We start from the raw sequence: 23,082 nt of genomic DNA on the forward strand, positions 1-23,082 counted from the left end.
CCCCCACCAAAAAAATGTACAGTAGCTCTTTTCCAATAGGGTCTTCCAATGATGATTCCTTTATTTGAGAAATGTTTGTGGAGTGCCTACCAAGCTCCTTTCTGGGCACCAAGAACTCAGGAGTGAGCAGGACAAGTGAGGCTTTGCTCTCATGGAGTGTATATTCTAGGTAGGGGACACAGTTGATGACTATGCAAACAAATCAGATGATTTCAGATAGTGTGACATGCTATCCAGGCGATAAAACAAGGTGCTGAGATTGAGCAATGGGGTGAGGGTGGTGAGGGAGTCAGGAGGTGGTGACTAAATTGACTCTAGTCTCAGATGTCAAGAAGGAGCAGCCAAGAGTGGATCTGAGTGAGGAGCACTCCAGGTAGGAGGGTTGGCTGTGGGGGAGGACCACGAGGCAGGAGCCAACAGAGGTGACTGACCAGCGGGGCGGGGGGGGGGGGGGACAACAGAAACAAGCAGCAGTCGCCTCACATAGGGTCTTAAAGACCATGCTTAATAGTTTGCATTTTCTTTTAAGATCAATGGAAAGTCTTGGGAAGGGACCATGCTGCTACTGCTATTTCTGTCATTGCTGAGGCTCTTAAAGAACCTAAAATTTCCCATCCTCATTGAGAATGAAGAAGCCAAGGCATAGAACCATTACCATCCACCTGTAAAGTCAATCAAATCAGAGAACAGGATGCAGATTTTATCAATAAGGGGAAATGCTTTGGGTCCATTTCCCAACCAGGGATTTTAAGACAGGGGTTTTTCTCTGCGATTAGCAATTACTTGGAACCAACCAAATTCAGTTTCCTCAGCCCCACTTTGCTAAAATGCTCAGAGGTCAATCACTTGGGTACCATTGACTATGGCCCTGGCCACCCTTTGAGGGGCTCGTAATTTGTTTATTTCCTTCCTCCCACTCCTTGTCTTCTACCCCTAGGGCCTGCCAGATTGCCAAGATGTCGGGCCCATCCTGCCTCCCTGACTTGGAGGCACACTGTCCACGCTCTTGCCTTACAAACAGCTCAGAGAGTGTTTGTTCCTGTGCAGGAGAGGCCCGTGAAAGAAGCTACCTTTAATTCTTCCTGAGAGATGGTGAGTGAATCATCTGTGAATGAATGAATGCTAGTTGCCTAAGGAAACTGGGCAAAGCTTCTTCTTAGGTCATACAGCACTTTTTTCAGCACAAAGTGCCTTTTACTTGTTGGGATGGTTCATTCCTTCATTCATCACTATTTGCTGAGCTTCTGCTAGATGCAAGGTGCCAGGCACTGTACAGCAAAGAGCAAAAATGGGGATCGTTCTTGCCCTCATGGAGTTTCCAGTCTAGTAGGACTGACATTAATCAATTAGTGGCACAAAAATAAATACAAAGCACCAGGGATAGGTGTTCTGCAGGGGAGATGGTAATGTCCTGAAGGTATATAACAAAAGCAGGGAGTTTGGGAAGTTCTTCTGGTAAATTACATTTCAGCTCAGAACTAAAGGACAATTAGTGTTAAGTGGGCTTGGAGAGTGGAGTGAGAAGTATTCCAGGCAGAGAACAGTTGGAGGGAGCATGAGGAATCCTGTAAACCCAGTGGCTCAGGAGGTGAAGGCAGGAGGATTGCAAGTTCAAAGCCAGCCTCAGCAATGGCGAGGTGCTAAGCAACTCAGTGAGACCCTGTCTCTAAATAAAATATAAAATAAGGCTGGGGATGTGGCTCAGTGGTTGAGTGCCTCTGAATTTAAACCCTAGTATCCAAAAAAAAAAAAAAAAAAGAAAGAAAGAAAGAGAGAAATGAGAGAAGGGCAGCATGGCTTAAGGACTGAGAATGACGTGGACTCTGGTCCCTGACAGAGCTAGAGGATATGAGGTAAAGGGCGGTGCTAGGAATAGACCATAAAATATATTTTTTAATATCTTTATTTTATTTATTTTTATGTGGTATTGAGACCGAACCCAGGTCCTCACATGTGCTAGGTGAGTGCTCTGTCACTGAGCCACAACGCCAGCCCCCCCAACCCCAGCTCTTTCTATTTCTTATTTTGAGACCGTGTCTCATAAATTGCTGGGCTGGCCTCAAGTTTGGAATCCTCCTGCCTCAGCCTCCCGAGTACCTGATATTATAGGCATGCACCACCAGGCCCAGCTAATTCACATTTTAAAAGCTCATCCGGCATTGTGTGAAGAATGAAGATTGGAGGGGGCAGGATGGGCTTGCCCCCTTGGGTTCCTGGAGTGAGAGTTGAGTCCTGTTTTTCCTAGTTTCAGGCTGTTTCACTATTCCTGTTCTTTCTTCCCACACTGCCCATGTATTTGCAAAGAGTTCCTTTATCAAACTGTCCTTAAATCACCAAATTTATTCTGCTTTTACTTTGTGGAGAAATCACAGTGACTGGATAAAGTAGAAGGAAAGTTTTATTTGTTCTTTTGTTTTGGGACTGGGGATTGAATCCAGGGTGTCTCACCACTGAGCGACACCCCCAGTCTTTTCTTTTTTATTTCTAAGTCAGGATCTCACTGAGTTGCTTAGTGCCTTGCTTTTGCTGAGGCTGGCTTTGAACTCCCAATTCTCCTGCCTCAGTCTCCTGAGCCACTAAAATTACAGGCATGTGCCACCTTCCCTGGCAGTCATTGAACCTAACTCCTCTCTTGTGCTTGTGAGGCTCTTATATGACTGGACTTTGTTTTCTGGTGAGTCTGACAAACTTTGTCTTTTCAGGGCAGAGCAGAGTTCAGTTTGCTTGTATTATTATATGTTGTGAAAATTACCAAATTAGATATCTTTCTATCCTTATTTTCCCTGTTTTGTATGTGTGTCTGTGTGTGTGCATGTGTTCAAGTGCTGGGAATTGAACCCAGGGCCTCACACCAGGCAGCCAGTCTTCTTGGTTGTCTTCTTCCTCCCTCTCCCTCCCTCCCTTCTGCCCCCCATTTCCTCCCCCTTCCCATTCTCCTTCTCATGTCCTCTTCAGCTTCAGTCTGTTATATTTATTTCTGAGTTTTTCTTGATCCTTTTTGGGATTTCTGGACCCAGAGTTTGGTGTCTTACAACAATTTGGAAAAATGTTCAGTAGGGTCAGAACTCATGTGAAACTAGTGCTGGGTACAAAGTCTAGAGAGGTGCTCATTGTTAAGGTTGTGCAGATGAAGCCTTGGCCTTGAGAGTGAGCATTTCAGTTAAATTTTATTCCCTATATTTTAAGCCTTGCTCAGATGCCTTAGCTTATTTTCTACAAATACCTCCTCCTCCAACTTAGTTTTCTTCCACACATGCCATTATACATATATTAAGCCATCTCATTCTGTCTTCCAGTCCACATATCTTATTCTTTGTATTTTTATCTCTGTGTCTCTGAATAATGTTCTAGATTTTTGAAGATCCAGTTTTCAGTAAATAAAGTCTGCCTGTAACAGTGTTTTTAGCCCACTATTTAACACCTCAGTTTTTTATATTTCAAAATTAGCTATTGACTTTTGTTCCTAGATTACATATTGGAGCCTTACATTCATATCTCAAAATATATTTAAAATACCCCTTTATCTGCTGTACTTAATCATTTCTATGACTCTATTTTTGTGGGTCTGATGATGTCTGTAGTTTCTGCTGGCTCTCACTCATGGTGCCTTGTTTCCTTGTGTATTTTGTGATTTTTAACTTTAGGCTTAAGTTTCTTGAAACTTTGTGGACATTTTTTGAGGCACAGATTGAAATTGCAGTCCTTTGGAGAGCACTTGTATTTGATTTTACCAGTCACGAGGATTTATTCCTAACAGGTGCTCACTAAGTGAAATTTTCCACTTGAGAGTTTTCTAACAACACAGGGTACAGGTTGTACGAATCAGACTGCACATTCATGGAAAGACTGGTTTGCAGTTGGGAATTTTCAGGAAAGATTTTTTTTTTCTTCCCTCAGCCAGTATCCATCCAGGTTGGTCAAACCAACTTCTCTGCTGTCCCTTCTGTGCCATCGCTTCACTTTTCGTTCTCCCTTGCACAGAGAGGAGAATGCTGGGTGCACCCTTGGAGAGAGTCTTCTATTAGACTCCTTACCTTGTATGACAAGCTTTATCTCTATTTTCAGCTCTTTTCTCATTATTTATTTATTTATTTATGCAGTGCTTGGATGGAATTCAGAGCCTCAAATGTGCTAGGCAAGCTACCACTGAGCTGTGCCCCCAGCTACCAGGTTTTGACAGATACCCTCAGTCCCAGTTGGTCTTGCACACTCACTTATATTCCACAGTTACTCTTTTTATTTCTATATTGGCTCTTCATAATAAGCCTTTTCTTTCTTTCTTTCTTTCTTTTTTTTTTTGGTACTGGGGATTGATCCAAAGGGGCTTTACCACTGAGCCACATCCCCATCCCTTTTTATTTTTTATTTTGAGACAGGGTCTTGCTAAGTTGCTTTAGGCCTTGCTAAGTTTCTGAGGTTGCCCTTGAACTTGGAACCCTCCTACCCCTGCCTCCTGAGTTGCTCGAATTACAGGCGTGGGCCATCATGCCCAGCTTAGAATGAAGAGTTTTAAGGCTTGACCACACTGGGTTCAAATCCAAATTTAATTCTTACAGAACTCAAAGATGGATATACCATCACTGTCGCCATTTTATTGGTCAAGTAACATGGTTCAGGTCACAGAATGAAACCTGGAACCAAATCCAAGTAAGGGATCCCTGAGTCTGGGCTCTTCACCTCAGTGCTGGTCCACCTTTCTAACAACAGAACAGACAAGTGCCACCCCAGGTCCCATACTTATCTACATATAAATGCACCAAAGTGTTTATTCAGGGGGAGAAAACAGGATGAAGTGCAGAGTACCTCCCTGATTGGCTGTGAGGGAGGAAGGGAAGGGCAGAGGGAAGATGGCCACTTTTTTTTTTTTTAAGAGAGAGTGAGGGGCTGGGGATGTGGCTCAAGTGGTAGCGCGCTCGCCTGGCATGCGTGCGGCCCCGGGTTCGACCCTCAGCACCACATACAAAGATGTTGTGCCCGCTGAAAACTATAAATAAATAAATATTAAAATTCTCTTTATATATATACCTCTCTCTCTTTAGAAAAAAAAATGAAGAGGGCTGGGGATGTGGCTCAAGCGGTAGCGCGCTCACCTGGCATGCGTGCGGCCCGGGTTCGATCCTCAGCACCACATACAAACAAAGATGTTGTGTCCGCCAATAACTAAAAGAAATAAATATTAAAAATTAAAAAAAAAATGAAGAAAGAGAGAGAATTTTAATATTTATTTTTTAGTTCTCGGCGGACACAACATCTTTGTTTGTATGTGGTGCTGAGGATCGAACCTGGGCCGCACGCATGCCAGGCGAATGAATGCACTACCATTTGAGCCACATCCCCAGCCCATGGCCACATTTTTTAATAATGCCTAGATGATAGATGGTATTTGTGGGCATGAGGATGTCAGGAAGAGGCTGTTGGTATTTGTTTTGTTACAGTTTCCTCCTTTGTAAAGCAAGGTGGTTGGACTAACTTACGTCAACGATTGTATAGTTGTAGACTTTTTCAGGTTTAAGGACTAGCAAGACAGTTCAGGGAATTGTCTGGCTGGCAGTTAGAATCCAGAGCTGGAGTGCTGGTGGGAGTCCTGTTCTCAGTGTGTGACACTTTTGACCTGAGTGGAGTTGGGGAGGGAAGGCACTCTAGTGGAGGTTCTGGAGATGGATGAATTGAGGAGTCTGGGTGGGGTCTTGGGAGTAATGACCTTGTTCTGGGGCTCCCATAACAAAAAAACTACAGAATGGGGGGTTTCAATAACAGAAATTTATTCTCTGACCATTCTGGAGGCTAGAAGTCTAAGGTCAAGGTGTTGAGTGGGCTGGTTTCTTCTAGGACTTCTCTCCTTGGCTTGTAGATGGCCATCCTCGCCCCGATCTTCACGTGGTCCTCCTTTAGCTGGTGTCCTGATTTCCTTGGGTTATAAGGACACTAGTCACACTCAATGAGGGCCCATCCTGATGATCTCATTGTAACATAATTACCTCTTTAAAGCCCTGTCTCCAAATATGGTCATATTCTGAAGTACAAAGGGCTAGGACTTCAACATGTGAATTTGGGGAGTGTAGGTAAGCCCAGAGGAGCAGATAAGAAGCAGGACTGAGAAAGGAGGAGGAGGTGATAAGAACATAGTCACCCAGAGAAGCCTAAGGAGGAGACAGGGCTGGGACTGTGAGATCAAATGTCTCCTGTAGAGAGCAAGTTAGGGCAAGCAGGGAGGAAGGGGCTCTGGCTGACAGGGGCACCCCAGTACTCCCTAGGGAGCCATCTCAGCAGAGGTGGAACCAGTTTTTGAGGAATTAAGTTTATGCTAATGCAGTTAGGGGGCGGAGGGGCAAGGTCAGCAGCAAGCTTCTGGTTTTCCTTTCTGACACAGTAGGTTCTCTCCCTCTCTATTTATTGAAAGAATAAATGAGTTTCTTTTCCCCCTTCCTCTGATATTCCCGTGGTCTTGGGACTTGATTTCCCTTTAGAAACTGTGATGGAAGGCCTGCATTGAGGATTCTGATCCTGAAGTTGTCCATCTCATCTGACTGGGTCTTGTGGATAAAGGAGGGAAAAATAAAATGGCTTTTTTCCTAGGAAAGAAGAGAAAGAAGGAGGAGAATGAGGAACTAAATGAGCTGGGCATGGTAGCATGTACTTGTAGTCCCAGCTACTTGGGAGGCTGAGGCAGGAGGATCTACTTGAGTCCAGGAGTTATAGGTCAGCCTGGGCAACACAGTGACACTCTATCTTTAAAAAAAAAAAAAAAGTGAGAAATGTTACAAACCTCTGTCACTATGTTGCCACATTCATAAACAAAGAGAAAAGGGAAAGCTGTGGTTATAGCTCAGTAACAGAGTGCTTGCCTAGCATTCATATGACCCTGGGTTCAATAACCACCATGGGGGAAAAAAAGTGAGAAGGAAAATAGAGTGACAATAGGGTTTGAGTGATGGGATCATTTTGTAATTTTCTCTTCTGGCCATTTATTAAAAAATTCATTTTGAGTTGGGCATGATGGTGCACACCAGGAATCCCAGCTTCTCAGGAGGCCGAGGCAGGAGGATTTCACATTTGAGGCCCGTTTGGGAAATATAGTGAGACCCTGTCTCAAAAAATAAAAAGAAAGAGGGCTGGGGTTTGTAGCTCAGTGGTAGAGTGCTCGCCTCGCATGTGGAAGGCACTGGGTTCAATTCTTACATGAAAATAAAATAAAATAAAATAAAGGCACTGTGTCCATCTACAACTAAAAAAGAAAGAAAGGAAGAAAGAAAGAAGTTTCTGCTGGGAGTGTGATTCAGTGGTGGAGCCCAGGCTTAGCCTGCACATGACCCTGGGTTCTATGCACAGTACTCAAAATAAATAAATAACGAATGTCTAATTTAGCACCTATCCTGAGTTGAGTGCTGTGCTAGGCCAGAAAGAGAGATCAGTGGAGCAAATATCAAATATTTATTGACTGCTTATGCAACATCATGTCCTGTGTTAAGCACTCGGTGTACATCCTGCTCTCAAGAACACTCTAACACAGGCGCTGTTGGTGTGGCTCTTTTACTGATAGGGGAAATGAACCAACGAAACCTTAGGGTGATTTGGTAACTCACTGCAGGTCCCAGAGTAATCAGTAAGCCACTGGACACAGCCCAGGGGGGTGCCTTTTTCCTGCTCATGGCTTTCTCAGGCCCCTGAGCTTCTCCAGGGTACAGTAACTGGCGTGGGGTCACAGATGAGTCAGGCCAAGCTGGGGATAAGCAGTCCTAGTTCCTGCAGCCCATCCTGTCCTTGGCCTAAGAAAGGGACACTGTGTAGGGACGGATGTGGGCTGGGACAATAGTGCCATGTCACTGCCTGCTTGTGTGCCTCCTCCCAGCCACCACCTGAAGCCTGTTGCAGCTACCGTCTTTGTCGTCACCAATGCATCCCTCCCGGCCCCTCTGAAAACAGCTGGGACTGTGTCTCATGATCCAAAAACGTATTTCCTTCCTTCTCTGGGGCTTCCTCAGAACTACCCGAGAACAGCCAGGATTTCCCCACAGTTCCAGCAAAAAGGGAGAAACCTGCTTCCGTGAGCTCCTATTGGGGAGGATCATGAAGAAAAGCCCAGTGACCTCCTTCTTCTCCTCCTTCTCTCCTACGCACCTCTTTTTATTTTTCTCCTTGCTACGCGGGCAGTTGAGTCCAGGGATGCTCTACCACTGAGCTACATCCCCCATCCTTTTTATATTTTATTTTGAGACAGGGTCTTACCAAGTTGCTGAGGCTGGCCTTGAATTTGTGATCCTCCTGCCTCAGCCTTCCAAGTCACTGGGATTACAGGCATGTACCACCACACCCAGTTTACCCTTTTTACTATTAATAAACTAACTAATTTTTGGCACTGGGGGTTGAACCCAAGGGTGCTTTACCACTGAGTTACATTCCCAGTCCTTTTTTGTTTTTAAATTTTAATTTTAATTCTTTTTTTTTTTTTAAATATTGAGAAAGGTCCTCACTAATTTGCAGGGACTGTCCTCAAACTTGGAATCCTCCTGCCTCAGTCTCCCCAGTCACTGGAATTACAGGTGTATACCACTGGGTCTGAATTCTTTCTTCTATTTAGAAGTAAGGAGGAAGTAAGGAGGAAGGTGACGACACTGCTGACCACTGAATCAGTGCTTCCAGGGTCTTAATACCATCCAGGTGGAAAACTTGAGGTAGAACCAAATTTGAAGCATTGTCCCCAGGTCAGTCTAACCAGGCAATCAGAAGCCTTGAAGACATAAGGTGTCCTCAGAGGTCTATATACAGGAGGTTCATTACAGCCTTCCACTAATAGCAATGTCTACCTGCAGGAGACTGATGAAATCCATGACAGCTAATCTTTACAAAGAAAATCTATGTTGCCATTAAATAAATGTGACGGACCTATCAGGTGCAGATATAGAAAGGGACTCAAGACTGATGAGTGACTGAAGCAAGACATAGCACAGCGCATGCACTTGTGTATAATTCTATAGCCACAGATGATTTTTGAAAATGCAAGAAACTAAGTCCAGAAGGTTACTTATGAAGAGTTAGAAGGGGCATTTGGGCGGGGAGTAAGACTCTTGCTCTTCATTTTACACTCTTGCATGCTTAAAATATTTAAAAATGAGCATGAGTTGCTTTTATAATACACTAATAAGGATAAAATAGGAGAAAGAAGGGCTTGAGAAGGTTCACAAGTTAAAGGCACATCAACCACACAGCACTGTATCCAGGAGGAACGTTGCAGTGGGCCTGAGATGGTCTTGCACGTTGGGACTAGTCCCTAGCCACTGCTTGTGGAGCTGTGCTTTAACCAACCAGGGGTGGACACAGGAAGGGACTGGCAGGAAATCACTATTTGCAAGGATGACTCAGTGACAGAAAGGTAAAACAAAGTCAAGGCCAAAGTTCAATTCCAAGGATGGGGATTGGAGCATCTAATAGTAGCTAACATATAGTGAGTTCTTAACTGTGTATTGAAGCAGTGTGCAAACTGTCTTACCCAGCACGATCTCATTTCATCTTCATAATAACCCTTCTATTTAGAAGTAAGGAGGAAGGTGACCACACTGCTGACCGCTTAATCAGTGCTTCCAGGGTTATTGTTATTGAGGGTTACTGTTATTACCCCAATTTACAGAACAGAACACTGAGGCTCCAAGGGTTTAAATTACTTGCCCAAATATGCATAGTTGATAGTTGTCAGTCTGGGAGTCTTAAGGCATGCCTCTAATCCCAGCTATTTGAGAGGCTGAAGTAGGAGGATCACAAGTTTGAGGCCAACAACTTAGACTCTATCTCAAAGTAAAAAACTGAAAAGGGCTGGTATGTGCTTGCCTAGCATGCCAGAGACCCTGGATTCAATCCCCACTCTCACAAATACAAATAAATAAATAGGGGGCTGGGGATGTGGCTCAAGCGGTAGCGCGCTCGCCTGGCATGCGTGCAGCCCGGGTTCGATCCTCAGCACCACATACCAACAAAGATGTTGTGTCCGCCGAGAACTAGAAAATAAATAATAAAAATTCTCTCTCTCTCTCTCACTCTCCTCTCTCACTCTCTCTTTAAAAAAAAAAACAAAAAAAAAAACAAATAAATAAATAATTGGTAGGCCGGTGATTTAGCCGAGATACATGTGTTTTTCTGCAGATAGCTGTTTTATCTTGTTGAAAACTACTATGTGCCAATCTCTTAAGGTTCTTGTAGGTACAAGAATAGGTCATCATTATGCCTTTGCCATCAAAGGGAGCATTAAGGTTAACTGGGAGAAATTCACACTAACATACTTGGGCTGGATGATATCTTAGATAAGGTACTCATTAGAATTTAATGGGGCTGTAAAGATGATAAATACTGTTTGGATTTTTAAAATTAATTAATGTTGGTGCTGGGGATCGAACCCATGGGTGCTCTACTGATGAGTTACATCCCCAGCCCCTTTTTATTTTTGAGGCTGGCCTTGAACTGGGATTCTTCTGCCTCAGCCTCCTGAGTAGCTGAGATTATAGGCCTGCACCACCATGCCCAGCAACTGTTTGGATTTTAAAGTTGGGGAGATCACCAAGGCCTGAAGTTGTCAATGAAGGTATCTTGGAGGAGGAAAGATTTAAGTTAGGTCTCAAAGAATAGACTGGATCAAGACAGAGGTGAGGGAGAATGTTCCAGAAAAATGTACAAGGTATGCATTAAAACTGCTGTTTTTTTTGAGGCATTGAAGCATCTTACCTAATCAGGGTGAGAACTGTGTATGTCCAGTGAGCTGCTGCGAGTATGGAATTAAAACAGCACCAGAAAGGTTGAAAACTGGCAGATGAGTTGTAATTGAAGGTGAAAGGAGGGGCTGGGGTTGTGGCTCAGTGGTAGAGCGCTTGCCTAGCATGTGTGAAGCACTGGGTTCGATTCTCAGCCCCACATACAAATAAATAAAATAAAGGTTCATTATATATATAAAAAAAAGAAAGTGAAAGGAAATTAGAGACTTTAAAAAAATATTTTATTGTTTAGTTATAGTTGGACACAATACCTTTATTTTATTTATTTATTTTTATGTGGTGCTGAGGATCAAACCCAGGGCCTTGCATGTGCTAGGTGAGCTCACTACCGCTGAGCCACAACCTCAGACCTGGAAATTAGGAACGTAAGTAGGTGTTTTGGGAGTGAACAGATAATATTTTTGTTTTTTAAATGGTACTTCAGTTTGCTTTGTTTTTATAGTGCTGGGGATTGATCCCAGGACTTGGTGTGTGTAGGGCAAGTGCTCTAGTACTGAGTCACTTCCCCATCCCTCACAATGACCAATTAGACAGGAGTCAAGGTGACACCCCCCCCTGCCCCCCCCCCCCCCCCCCCCGTGAAGGAGGGAGCCATGTGAAATCCTACATGTGAGGTGATGGAGGTCTCACGCTGGACCAACAGGAGGGTTGATGTAAAGCAGCTTTAAGGGAGAGGAGGTGAGAGGTCTTGGTGATTATAAAGAGATGTGCTATGAAGGAGAGGGTCTGGGTCAGATAATTCCAGGGCTTCAAATCCAGGTGTTCACAGGAGAATGCCTATGCCTGGGACAGGGAATTGGGAGAAGGTTCTTGTTGGCTATTAGAGAGTGGTAAGGAAGGAAGAGAGGAGTACCAGAATGAATTGGGTTTTCATTCACAATCCTCCTTCTTCCCAAGATGGTAAAGACAGTGTAGGAACTTTTTGCTTTGTTGGTTTTCTTGGTAGTATAATACGTAGGTCTTGCTTTGTCTGGAGTAGATCTTTTTGTTTTGTTTTGTTTTGTTTAAATATTTTTTTAGTTTTATTTATTTATCTTTATGTGGTGCTGAGGATCGAATCCAGTGCCTCACCTGTGCTAGGCAAGTGCTCTACCACTGAGCCACAACCCCAGCCCTAGTTCCATTTTTTACCCCCCTCCTGATGCTGGGGGTTCAAACCCAGGCCTCACACATGCTAGACAAGGGCTTTACCACTGAGGGTAGGTAAACCCAAAGCCTGCTCACACAGCCTGCTCACTGTTGGGCACAGTGGCTCAAGCCTGGGAGACTGAGGACAGGTGGATCACATGTTTGAAGACAGCATGGGTAACTTAGTGAGATCCTGTCTCAAAATAAATGATATTTTTTAAAGGGCTTGGGATTTAGCTCAGTGGAAATGTGTTCACCTGGTACATAAGAGACTCTGGGTTCAATTTCCAGACCATAAAAAAACAAAGCAAAACAAACAAAAACCCCACCTATTTATGGTCTAGGTGTTGGAAACACAGCACTGAGCAGAGCCTAACTATCCCTATCCTCAGAGAAGACAGATAGTCAACAAGAAATTATAAGAGTTATTTCCATGATCCTAATATCAAGGTGGCATTCCTTTCTCCCAGAGCAATCCTTTTTTTTCTCTATCCCCAAGTCTGGACATGTACCAACTGGTAAGGAATTGTCAAACACTTTATTATATAGTGTATCTTTTTTGGGGGGTGGGTACCCCGGGGATTGAATCCAGGGACACCCGACTAGTGAGCCACACACCCAGCCCTATTTTGTATTTTATTTAGAGACAGAGTCTCTCTGAGTTGCTTAACACCTTGCTATTGCTGAGGTTGACTTTGAACTCATGATCCTCCTGCTTCAACTTCCAGAGCCACCTGGATTACACACATGTGCCACAGCTCCCAGTTTATACTGTATCTATTTTTCCCCCTCCCAGTGCTTGGGATCAAACCCAGGGCTTTGTGCACGTGAGGCAAGCACTCTACCAACTAAGCTATATCCCCAGCCCCATATACTATATCTTTTAATTAAAAACAAAACAAAACAAACAACAACAACAACAACAAAACCGAAAACCCCCCAAACACCATGACTTCATTTTTTTTTCTTTTTTCTATAAGTATTTATTGAGCAGCACTATTGCTATGGATTCCTAGCCCTCATGCTCAAAATCTAGTGGAGGACTCATAAAAGTAAATAGGAGTGAATACACTGTATAATAAGTGAATCAGGAGGATAAGCAGTGTATGTTGTGGAGCTCCTAGGAGGCATAGCTACAAGACCTCAGAGGGTAGAGGTCTAGGCAGGGAAGTTTCTCTGATGAGGCTAATGTTTATCAGGCTATTCTCATAGGTGTTAGCTACATAGAGGTGTCAAGGAGGATGGGGACATGTGTTCCATGGCAAAAGAAATTTTTAGATCAAAGACTGGGCACCGGAGAAGCTTAGGCTTAAGGAATAGAGGTGGTGGTTTCAGGAGTGATTTACAATCTAGAATTTTATACCCAGCAAAACCATCAATCAATGTGTGAGGAATGCCGGATTTGGTGGTACATGCCTATAGTCCCAGCTGCTTAGGAGGCTGGAGGCAGAAGGATCACTTGAGCCCAAGAGTTTAAGCCTGGCCAACATAGTGGGAAACCAAGCTCATCAAAAAGTCAAAAAGAAAAAAAGAAAAAGTTCTACCTATTCAGGAGTTGGAGATAGGACCATGAGAAGAAGTTCATTCAAGTTCAAGGTCAGCCCTGGCAGTTTAGCATAACCTGGTCTCAAAATAAAAAAGGTTGGTAGTATAGCTCAGTGGTAGAATGTCCCTGGGTTCAATCCCCAGAACCAAGGCAGGGGTGGGGGAAATGAGAAAGCAATAAAAATAAAGACATTTTTGGATATGGAATGTCCAAAAATTTGCCTCTTGTATATCTCTTTCCAGGAGTCTAGTGAAGGATCTGTATCAAGAAAACCCCACCCACTCAGATCTGTTTGGGGGTTGAGGACATAGCTCAGTGGTAGAGTGCTTGCTTCACACATGCAAAGCCCTGAGTTCAGTTCCCAGCATCACCCCCTCCAAAAAAAAAATCCCTAGTTTCTTTATTGGGCTGGGGACGTGGCTCAAGCAGTGGCACACTCGCCTGGCATGCATGTGGCCTAGGTTCGATCCTCAGCACCACATATAAACAAAGATGTTGTGTCCGCCGAAAACTGAAAAATAAATATTAAAAATTCTCTCTCTCTCTGTCTCTCTCTCTCTCTCTCTCTCAATAGAAAACGAAAAAGAAAAAGAAAACCAAGGTGTAAATCAAGAGAGTAGACAATGTAAGAATAATGGCGTGAGCTCAGTTAGGCGGGGCCTGGATCAAAGAGGGTTTATTAATAATCTTACACTTCACTGTAATGTCAATTTTTTCTCTTTTTTTGAGTGGTGCTGGGGAACAAACTCATGACCTTGCACACGCTAGGCAAGTGCTCTACCCTAGCTATAATGTCAAAGTTACTTAAAATAATAATAGAATAATATCCTAAAATAGAGACTTCTTTCTCAAAGTTTGAATCTCAGAGGCCCTTTTAAACACAATGTGGTTTACTTCAAACAGAAACAATAGTTTGAATCAATTTCTCTGTGTGTGTGTGTGTGCGCACGCGCCATGCGTATATTATATATATATTTCCTTTGAAAAGGGTTCTGCTGCTTTTTCTTTTTTGTGTGTGTGGTGCTGGGGATCAAAGCCAGGGCTTTGTGCATTTGAGGCAACCAGCGTTTTCTTTTTAAATTTAATTTAATTTTCTTTCTTTCTTTCTTTCTTTCTTTTTTAGTACTAGTGATTGAACTTGGACTTGGGGTGACTACCACCTATATCCTATATCCTCAACCCTTTTTATTTAGAGACTGAGTCTTGATAAGTTGCTTAGGGCCTCGCTAAATTGCTGAGTCTGGCTTTGAACTTTCGATCCTCCTGTGTCAGCCTACAGAGTTGCTGGGATTACAGGCCTGCAAAACCACACATAGTTGTTACTTTTGAAAAAAATGTTTGGAAGCCCCCATACTAGAAAAACCAAAAAAAAAAAAAAAAAAAAAAGTCTTAACTACAGATGTTTTACAATTTATGATAGGGTTATGTCCCAACAGAGGCATCATAAATCAAAAATGCACTGAATATACCTAAGCTACAGAACATCATAACTTAGCAACACAGCACAACGTGGAGTACTGGGTTTCCCCTGATGATTTTAAGGCTGACTGGGAGCTGCGGCTTACTGCTGCTGCCTGTACCACAAGAGAGGATCATACTGTATATCACTAGCCCTTGAAAAGATCAAAATTCAACATTTGAAGTATGATTCCTATTAAATGCATATTGCTTTTGCACCCTCTCCCAGTTGGAAAAAATCACAAGTCAAAGAATTGGAAGTCTGACCATCTGTACTACTTAAGTAGCCTTGCGCAATCTGGCAGAGCCCTGGGAGATCCTGGGTCCAGAGGTCATAAGAATTTTAAGGTTTATGTAGGTGGCTGTGAGCTATTGAAGTCTCTGGAGCAGTACACTGGAGAAAGGCTTGGTGAGGTGAAAGGGCCAGCTACTGCGTTTTAGGCACATTTTGTTGGTCAGTCTCCCTTTGGCAGCAAAGGTGATCCCTGGAAGAGCATCTCTTCTAGGACAGCTCTGCTCACCACTTAAGTAAGCAAGCTGCCTCTCCAAGGGACTGCCAGCCAGTAAATTTTTCAGCTGCAATCATGGGGTGGGGGAAACACAATATGGCCAAGTCTCTTGCCAAACTTTGGCACAGCTGGAAAAAGCAGTGTGTGCCTGCGTGTGCATGCGCACATTCGTTTGGTGGGCTTAGAAGAAATTTATGAGCATGTTATGTTTTAGCAAATCATGGCTGAAGCCAGAACAGGGATCCAGGTGTTCCCTAGATCTGAAGCCAAAGAGAACCGTTTATTTATGGTTCCAGTAGATAGACATTTTCTTTTCAAAATCTGCATTTCAAGCACAGTGATAAAAGATCTGCACACAAACCACACTGCTGCGTGTTATGTTTACTGGTTTTGCGGGCCATAAAAAAGGGTGTCCTCCAGTTTCCCATCATTTAGGAGGTCTTTCCCCTGCCCTCCCCAGACCAGCCTTGTCCTCCCCTTTCCTCCCAAGCAGGGAGTTTTAAATAGTGCTGCTCTAAAGTTGTTGGCTGGTGACCTGGAAAATTCCTTTTGCTTTGTTAAGCTGTTAATGGCCCATCAGTTCAAACCTCCTATCCATCCCAGAAAGTTCCTTCCTCCTAACCAGAATGGAGAAGGAAGGAGAAGTTAAAGGGAGGAAGAAATACTATTTGAAGAAGTTGGGGAAGGGTGGCCTGGACCAGATGGAAGGAAGGAGTTTCATCTATCTTGATGTGTCTTCAGAGCAGCTAGCCCAAGGGCACAGATAAGTAGGGGCTTATTGAATGATTTTAATGAAGGTGATACTTTTGAATGAAGTAATAGCTTAGCTATGTAGGATGTGAATGAACACAGGTCTTTTGGAAGACCTTTAATCCCGGAAGCCAAGATTCAGATTTACCTTGGCGATATGGTAAACCAGTAGGTGTATGAACTCAGATGAGCTGCTTAGCTCACTTTCCTTTTTCTCATTTGTTGGGAATTGTTAACTGCCTTGAATCTTGTATTTTTAGCTATAAAACTAGCAATTACTAAATACTATGTGTGCCAGAGTACAGGGCTGGGGACTTTTCATGTGTTTGCTTATTTAATTCTTACCATGAACTCTATAAGGTAAGTACTAGTATCATTTCCATTTTAGAGAAGAGGAAACTGAGCCTCAGAGAAGGAGATGGAGTCTGACCCGAGTTCTCTGTATTCTTAGTTAATTCTCTGAACCTTAACATGATGCTGCTTATAAACTACAAAGATCCAGACAACATAAATAAGAAGCAGCGTAGAATGGCCAATCAATTCTCAGAGCACACCTGTCACCTTTTGCTGGTGACCCAGGTTATGTATTTGCTAAGTTTTCAGGTCCTTCTTGGAGGAGACTGTTCTGCACTTGGCATTATAAACAGACACATGTCACTTGCCTTCTGGATTTCTGGACCAAAGTTCTGACCACAAAGCCCTGTTTCTCTTCAGGACGTGGATGGTTACATTCTCTTTCTCAGACTCCAGAACAGGACTTAGGGAAATGAGAGCCTTTGAACACTAGTGCCATTCCCAACATCCACCACTGCTACAGCATGGCCATCGAGAAGCACCTGGGACATTTTTTCTTCTCCCATGAGCTTTGTTGTATCGTTTGGAGCCAGCAACTCTCAAATCCACCTTCTGTAACCCAGAAATGTCATAGGACACTGGACAATTGGAGAAGAGACAGCTGACCAGGTAAGAGACTGCCACTGGACTAGCCGACCCAGGAGAAACAACCATGAGGGAGGAATGGGGCTGCGGACATCGGCTGGAAACCCTAAAAGATGACATGGCTAGGGGTCCACCCTGCATCAAATTCCCAGGGCCCAGGGTCCTGCTTCTGGGAACTGCACAAATGGGAAGGTGGTCAAAGGTGAAAAGGGCAGGGGAGGACCCATATGGGAGAGTGTGGAGGGGGTAATGTGCTCTATCCGGGCTGTTCCTGTGGTGCACAGGAAGCTCTTTCTCCTCCTTGCCCTGCCAAATGGTTCTTCTGCCTGGCTAAGGCAAAATCTCACGCTTTATGGGAATCATCTTTGAAATAGCCAAGAGGATCAGAAGGGATAAACACAATAAATAGTCTGTTTTCTTTAGACTGTACTCTTGAGACCCCCATCTTGGGCACCCACGCAAATCCCTTGCCTCCCTTGAAGATGTACAAATTGTCTGGGATATGGCATCTTTTCTTGGTAGCTGTTTCCTATGTGTTTAATGACCCCATCAGGTTGAAATTTGTTCCTTGTCCCCAGCTAAGATGATACAGGCAAGACGACTTATTAACCATGTGCCCTTAATCAAATTCCACATCCTCTCTGTACCTCAGTTGCATTATCTGCAACATGGGAATAATAATAAAATGCCTCTCATTTAGCAGAGGTTTTCTTTGTAACTTAATTTAGATGAAAAATATATGTTGCCTATTTAAGGTTGCCTGTGGTAGATGCCACATACTCAATGCCTGAGCTGCCTTCAAACCCAAACTTCAGATCTAGTTCTTTGGCTCTAAATCTTGCCGGAAAACTAAATCTCCTACCCCTGGAGCCTTGCCAAAATGCCGGTGCCTGGGCCCTATTACCAGGGATTCTAATTCCCTTGATCTATGGTGGGTCCAAGAGTCAGTGTTTTTGAACCACTTCCTGGAAATTCAATTTACACCTAGAGAACCATTGGATTTTGTGGTGTTCACCTTTTCCAGATGGGAAGCTCTGAGGCCTGGAAAGGGGAAGAGACCTGCCCAGGTCTGACAGCCAGACCAGAGGAAACCAGGTTTTTTATCCTGGATGCCAACCCCCAGGGCTTCATGGGGGAAATCTAGCCCTCAAACACCATTCAGGTCTTTGGGATGGAAAGAGAACAGCTCCCTTTTGCAGGCTCTTTCCTGAAAATATTATTTGGACCCTTCGATCCAGTTTTCCAGGACTCAGACCTTTTACCCTGCAGGCCTCCGGTCAGAGGGCCACCTCCTCAGAGAGCTCTCTGGTTAGACTGCGGCTGATCTAGAATAGGATGCTCTTTGATGACTGCATTTGTAGATGTAAAATAGTCCTGTTCATTCATTCATTCCTTTGCTTTCGAAATTCTAAGCCCCCTGGGGCCAAGGACCGTGTCTATCTTGATCCTACTGCACCCGGGCTGAGCAGTGACCAGCACTTAGTAAAAAATACTCATTAAATGACTGAATGAACGAAATCCCGGGAGGGCAGTTTGAGTATTTATTTATTTATATTTGGTCCTGACCATCTGATTCTCATTACTCCTAAAGCTCGGGAAGTCTCTCTCTGCCTTGGCATTTTACAAACCTCGTGTGCGTACGTCGACATTTTAACCATAAATCCACAAGAGTTTTCGGGGCTGGAAAATTCGAGGCGAGGGGATGGGGGGAGGGAGATAAGACGACCCGGAGGTCCGAAGCCAAGGCGGCGGCGCTGCCCGGGTGGGGGAGGGAGCGAGCAGTCGCCGGGCGCCCCTCGGCCCCGGGCCCGCCCCCTCGGCGGGAGATGGCCCCGGGCTGCGACATCTATCAAGGGGTGGGCCGCCGCCGCCGCTGCGGTCTCCGCCTGTGGTGGTGGTGGTGGGGGGGCCGCGGGGGAGGGGACGCGATCCGGGTCGTGGCCTGGGGCGGCGGAGCAGTAGCCCGCATTCCGGCCGCGCGCTCCCGGAGGTGGCGCCTGGGAGAGGCTGGGAGGGGTGGGGGAGGGGCCCTGTGTGTGTCTCTTTAAGAGCCGAGCGCTGCCCCCGCCTCGCAGGCGCCCGGAGCCTCACAAAAGAACAGGATGTTGTTGATTTGTCACCAAACCACAGAGAGGAAATGATTGTAAATTTCCTTTAAACATCCCCACCGCGCTCCGGCCGCCCCCGCTTCCGCCTCCGCCGCCCCCGCCCGGCCCGGCGCAGCAGGGCCTCGGCGCTCCCGCGGGGCGCCCGCTCCGGCCTCCGCCGGCCTCCCGGGCCAGGACGGGCCGCGGCCCCCGGCCCCGCGAGAAGCCCGGGCCGCCGCGCCCCCTCGCCCGGCCGCGGTGGCTTTAGTGTGATTTTTTTTTTTTTCAACTGCTGCAGCCGAGGAAGGTCCTCGGCCCCTTGGGAGCGCGCCGCCCTTGGCTTCTTGGACAGAGGGGAAGCGCGCCGGCTGCCGGTGCCAGGCCCGGGAAGAGTCGGCCGGTGCGCGCCACCCGCCGCAGCCTGCGCCTCCCTGCAGAGGCAGCGATCCTGAGCCTGGAGGTCCAGGGGGACACTGAGGCCCGGAGAGGTCACGGCAGTAGGCCAAAGAGACCAGCTCTTGGAACTCGCTGAGGGCTCTTGGAACACCCCCTACCCCTCCCTTAAGTAGGCTAAACTGAACTGTAGTGATGCAGGAACATTCTAGAAATCCCAAGTCTTAAGCGGTGGCACTTTCCCTTGGGAAGCCAAAGTAACAGTCCCTCAGTGCAAGGAATGTCATGGGGAATATCCTTCCCTCCTCCGACGTGCACCCTCCTCCTCAGGAGCTGCCTTTCTGCACCCTTACATATGCTCGGCTCCCAACCCCAACCCACTCACTTCCTAAGTTTTCTGGAGGCCTCCGGTGGAGTTAATGCTTGCTCCAACCTGTGGCCCATGGCGGAGTGGTCTGGTTTGGTCTGTGGTCTGGGAAAGAGCTGCCTTTGCTGTACACAGTGTACTTTTGGAGCTACTTCACTGCGCTTCTGGAATATTAAAGGCAGCTGCTGATGTCCTAGGCACTGTGCTGAGCCGAATTCTCTCTTTTAATCCCTTAGCCCCCAAAGGTAGACTTCGCTATTCTGTTTATACAGAACTAAGGTTCAGAGAGGTTGAGGAACTGGATCAACTCACAGCCTAAGCACCAGATTCATTTAGTCACCACGTTCTGTTAATGGTGATAACCGGCCTCAATATTTTAGAGTTGATTATTTGGTTAGTGGAATGGACACAAGATATTTTTGTTGGGTATATTATCTCCTCAATCTGCAGTGAACTCTGGTCTAGACCTCACTTTCTGGAAATAGACTTGGGTGACTGGTGCACTCAAGCTGAAATCTGCCTTTTTTGGGCATGTGAGGTCCTGAAGGGCCATGTGAGGTCCTGAATGGCCATGTGAGGTCTTGAGTGGCTCGGAGCCTGTTATTTCTTCCCACTCTACTTGAATGAAATAATGGGGGTGGTGCTAGATTTCTAAGGCGGAATAGCCCCATCCTCTGCAAGACCCTCTGTTTAATAACTCTAGGGGGCAGTGGTTGGAATGGAGAGTAGATGGCGAGGTTGACTCTGATTATAAGCGGTGTAATACATCAGTGTTGTCCTGTGCTTGCTAGGTACATGTGGCGTGTCCAGCTATATCCCAAGAGATGAAAGTTGGTGCCGTGGGAGATCATGCACCTTGGAAGAGTAAAGTTGGGAGTGGGGTTTGTTCCTATGGACTTACACAAGAACAAGTCATCCCGGAGCCCCAGAAATAGTACTGCAGTTGCTTGCCTTCAATCAGTGCAGGGAGCTAAGAGGTCTGTGATGTTTGTGGGTTTGAGAGAAACAGAGTGGCCTTTGCCTCCTTTGTGCTGCAGCTGTCTGCAGATCTCCAACTCAGAGCGTTTGTTGATAGAACCGGCTTTAGCATCTCCACCGGTCCTGTTTTGCTTTTGTGGAATGCCAGTCACAGGGGAACCCAGGTCCCCAGCACTTGGGAGGGAGGGCTGTCTGGTTGTTTTCATTCCTCAGACGGGAAGCACCGGGTACCAACCTCTGTGATTGGTCTATGGTCACCCCAAGTGGGATGGCTCAAGACAGAGCAAAGTCACCAGGAGTCAGGGTCCCCAGCCCCTGCCACTCAGTTCTGGGGAAGCAGGAACCAGAGGGCAGATCGTCTGATGTCTCTGGTCTCTATTTCCTGAACTGTGAAGAACTTTGCTCTTGGTTGGCCCTTCCAGCCATTATATGAAAAATAGCTTCTGTTTATTCATTGCCTTAGCATTTATTATTAGCCTTTAGCACTCCTTGCATTGCCATGCACCACTGTTACCAGCATTAAAGATAACAGCAGTCAACAAAACCAAAGCTGTGCCTTCTTGGAGTTTACCTTTAAGGTGAACAAGACTCCCAAATTAAATAAGAATCTACGTTAGGCATATGTAAATATATGTGTATGTGTATTTTTGTGTATATGACTTTCCCTGTGTGTATATGTGTAAAATATCAGGTAATGCTTAGGTTATGGACAAAAATGAAGAGTGTTAGGGGAGACACAGTTTTATGGGTGGGGGGGCTATTATTTATTTAGGGTGGTAAGGAAGGCACACTGATAAGATAGAATGGAAGGAGTGAGCCACACAGCTTGCAGGAAGAAGCTTGCTGTAAGTAGTTGGAGGCGAGTGTGTTGCATAGCACTTAGTATATATCGGGCAATGTGCTAAGAGCTTTATATTGTTATCTATTTAATCCTGTTACCGCTTTTTAAGTATGAGGCTCAGAGAGGTTAAGTGATTGACCCAAAGCCGCACAGCTAGTAGATAGAGGAGATGATATTCAAATGTCAGTCTTAATCATGCTGTTTCTGTCTAGGGACTCTCAGAGCTGAAGCTGGTATTTAATTCATAACGTGGTTCTTTTGATTTCTTGAGGATTAAGTGTCCACGGTGGCCAACGAGATTCTAGGCCCCTGAGTAGCCCGGTTTGGACAGGAGCTCAGGGACTGAAGTTCCTTTTTGTGAGTGGGGGAAGGTAATATGTTTGATGCTGAAAACCCCATGTTGTGTTTATGGCATAAGGGGGAAAACACCTTCAGATTATTAGCATAAACAAGAGAAATGGTGAACCAGGGCAGCCTGCGTCCCTCTGCCCCACTCCTTTCCTTTTAATTTTCCCATGATAGGTCCAGCACAGCATGCAATATTATACAGCGATAATTAAAACACTTGGATTAGTGAACTGAGATTTATAGGGCAAACAGGAGCCAGAGGAGAAAACGACAGTCATCTCTTTTATTTGCAGGCAGATATCCAAATTGCCAATTGCTTGCATTTTCTTCCTGACACTATCACCTACTCTGCTTAATTAGATCCTTTTTTCTCCCCATATCCTTCCAACCACTGCCCGCTAGCTCAGCCTGCTGCATAGCAGAGCTGGTGAAGCCACAACTCAACGCTTTCCCACAGCCCAGGGAAATGTGAGTCAGAAACACAGCAGCAGACCTGAGGGAAGGAGGGTACCTTTGCCTGGGGCCATCCAGCTGGCCTGTCCACCAGCATACTGGAGCAGGGACAGGAGCTAAGCCCAGGAGCAAGAAGGGCATGCCAAGCCTCTTCCAGCCTCCGGAGACAGTTTTCCACTAAAGGCTAGTTTGTTGTGGGGAAAGGAGAGTGAGTTTTGAGTTTCCCAAACATCAGGCCACCCCCCAAAGCACCTTTAAAAAGCAAGTATTGTATTTTTCTACCGTGTTCAAAGTTATCATTCTCAACGCTGGCATTAGGGATGGTAGGGACTGAAATGAATGAAATGCTGTCAAATTTCCAGGCCAGTAGAAGGAATAGTAAAAAATGGCTAATGAGAGTTTGGGGCCCAAATTAATTTGTTTTGGCCAAAATATTTTTTGAGTACCTACTACGTGCCAAACATTTTTCTAGGAACTGAAGGGATACTGCAGTGGCGAAACACCAAGACATCCCTGCCCACATGGGTT

General features: G+C 45.3%; 1 long non-coding RNA gene across 2 annotated transcripts in view; it reads left to right on the forward strand.

Annotated features, from left to right (window-relative positions):
* LOC120885260 (uncharacterized) overlaps positions 1–23,082 on the forward strand; it is a 253,374-nt gene that overhangs the window by 39,643 nt on the left and 190,649 nt on the right. For both annotated transcript variants that reach the window (XR_013437916.1, XR_013437915.1), the window contains exon 2: positions 938–1,092. This is a non-coding gene — a long non-coding RNA (uncharacterized LOC120885260). The remainder of the gene's footprint in view (positions 1–937; positions 1,093–23,082) is intronic.

The sequence above is a fragment of the Ictidomys tridecemlineatus genome, chromosome 1 (assembly GCF_052094955.1).
Source record: "Ictidomys tridecemlineatus isolate mIctTri1 chromosome 1, mIctTri1.hap1, whole genome shotgun sequence".
Classification (NCBI taxonomy): domain Eukaryota; kingdom Metazoa; phylum Chordata; class Mammalia; order Rodentia; family Sciuridae; genus Ictidomys; species Ictidomys tridecemlineatus.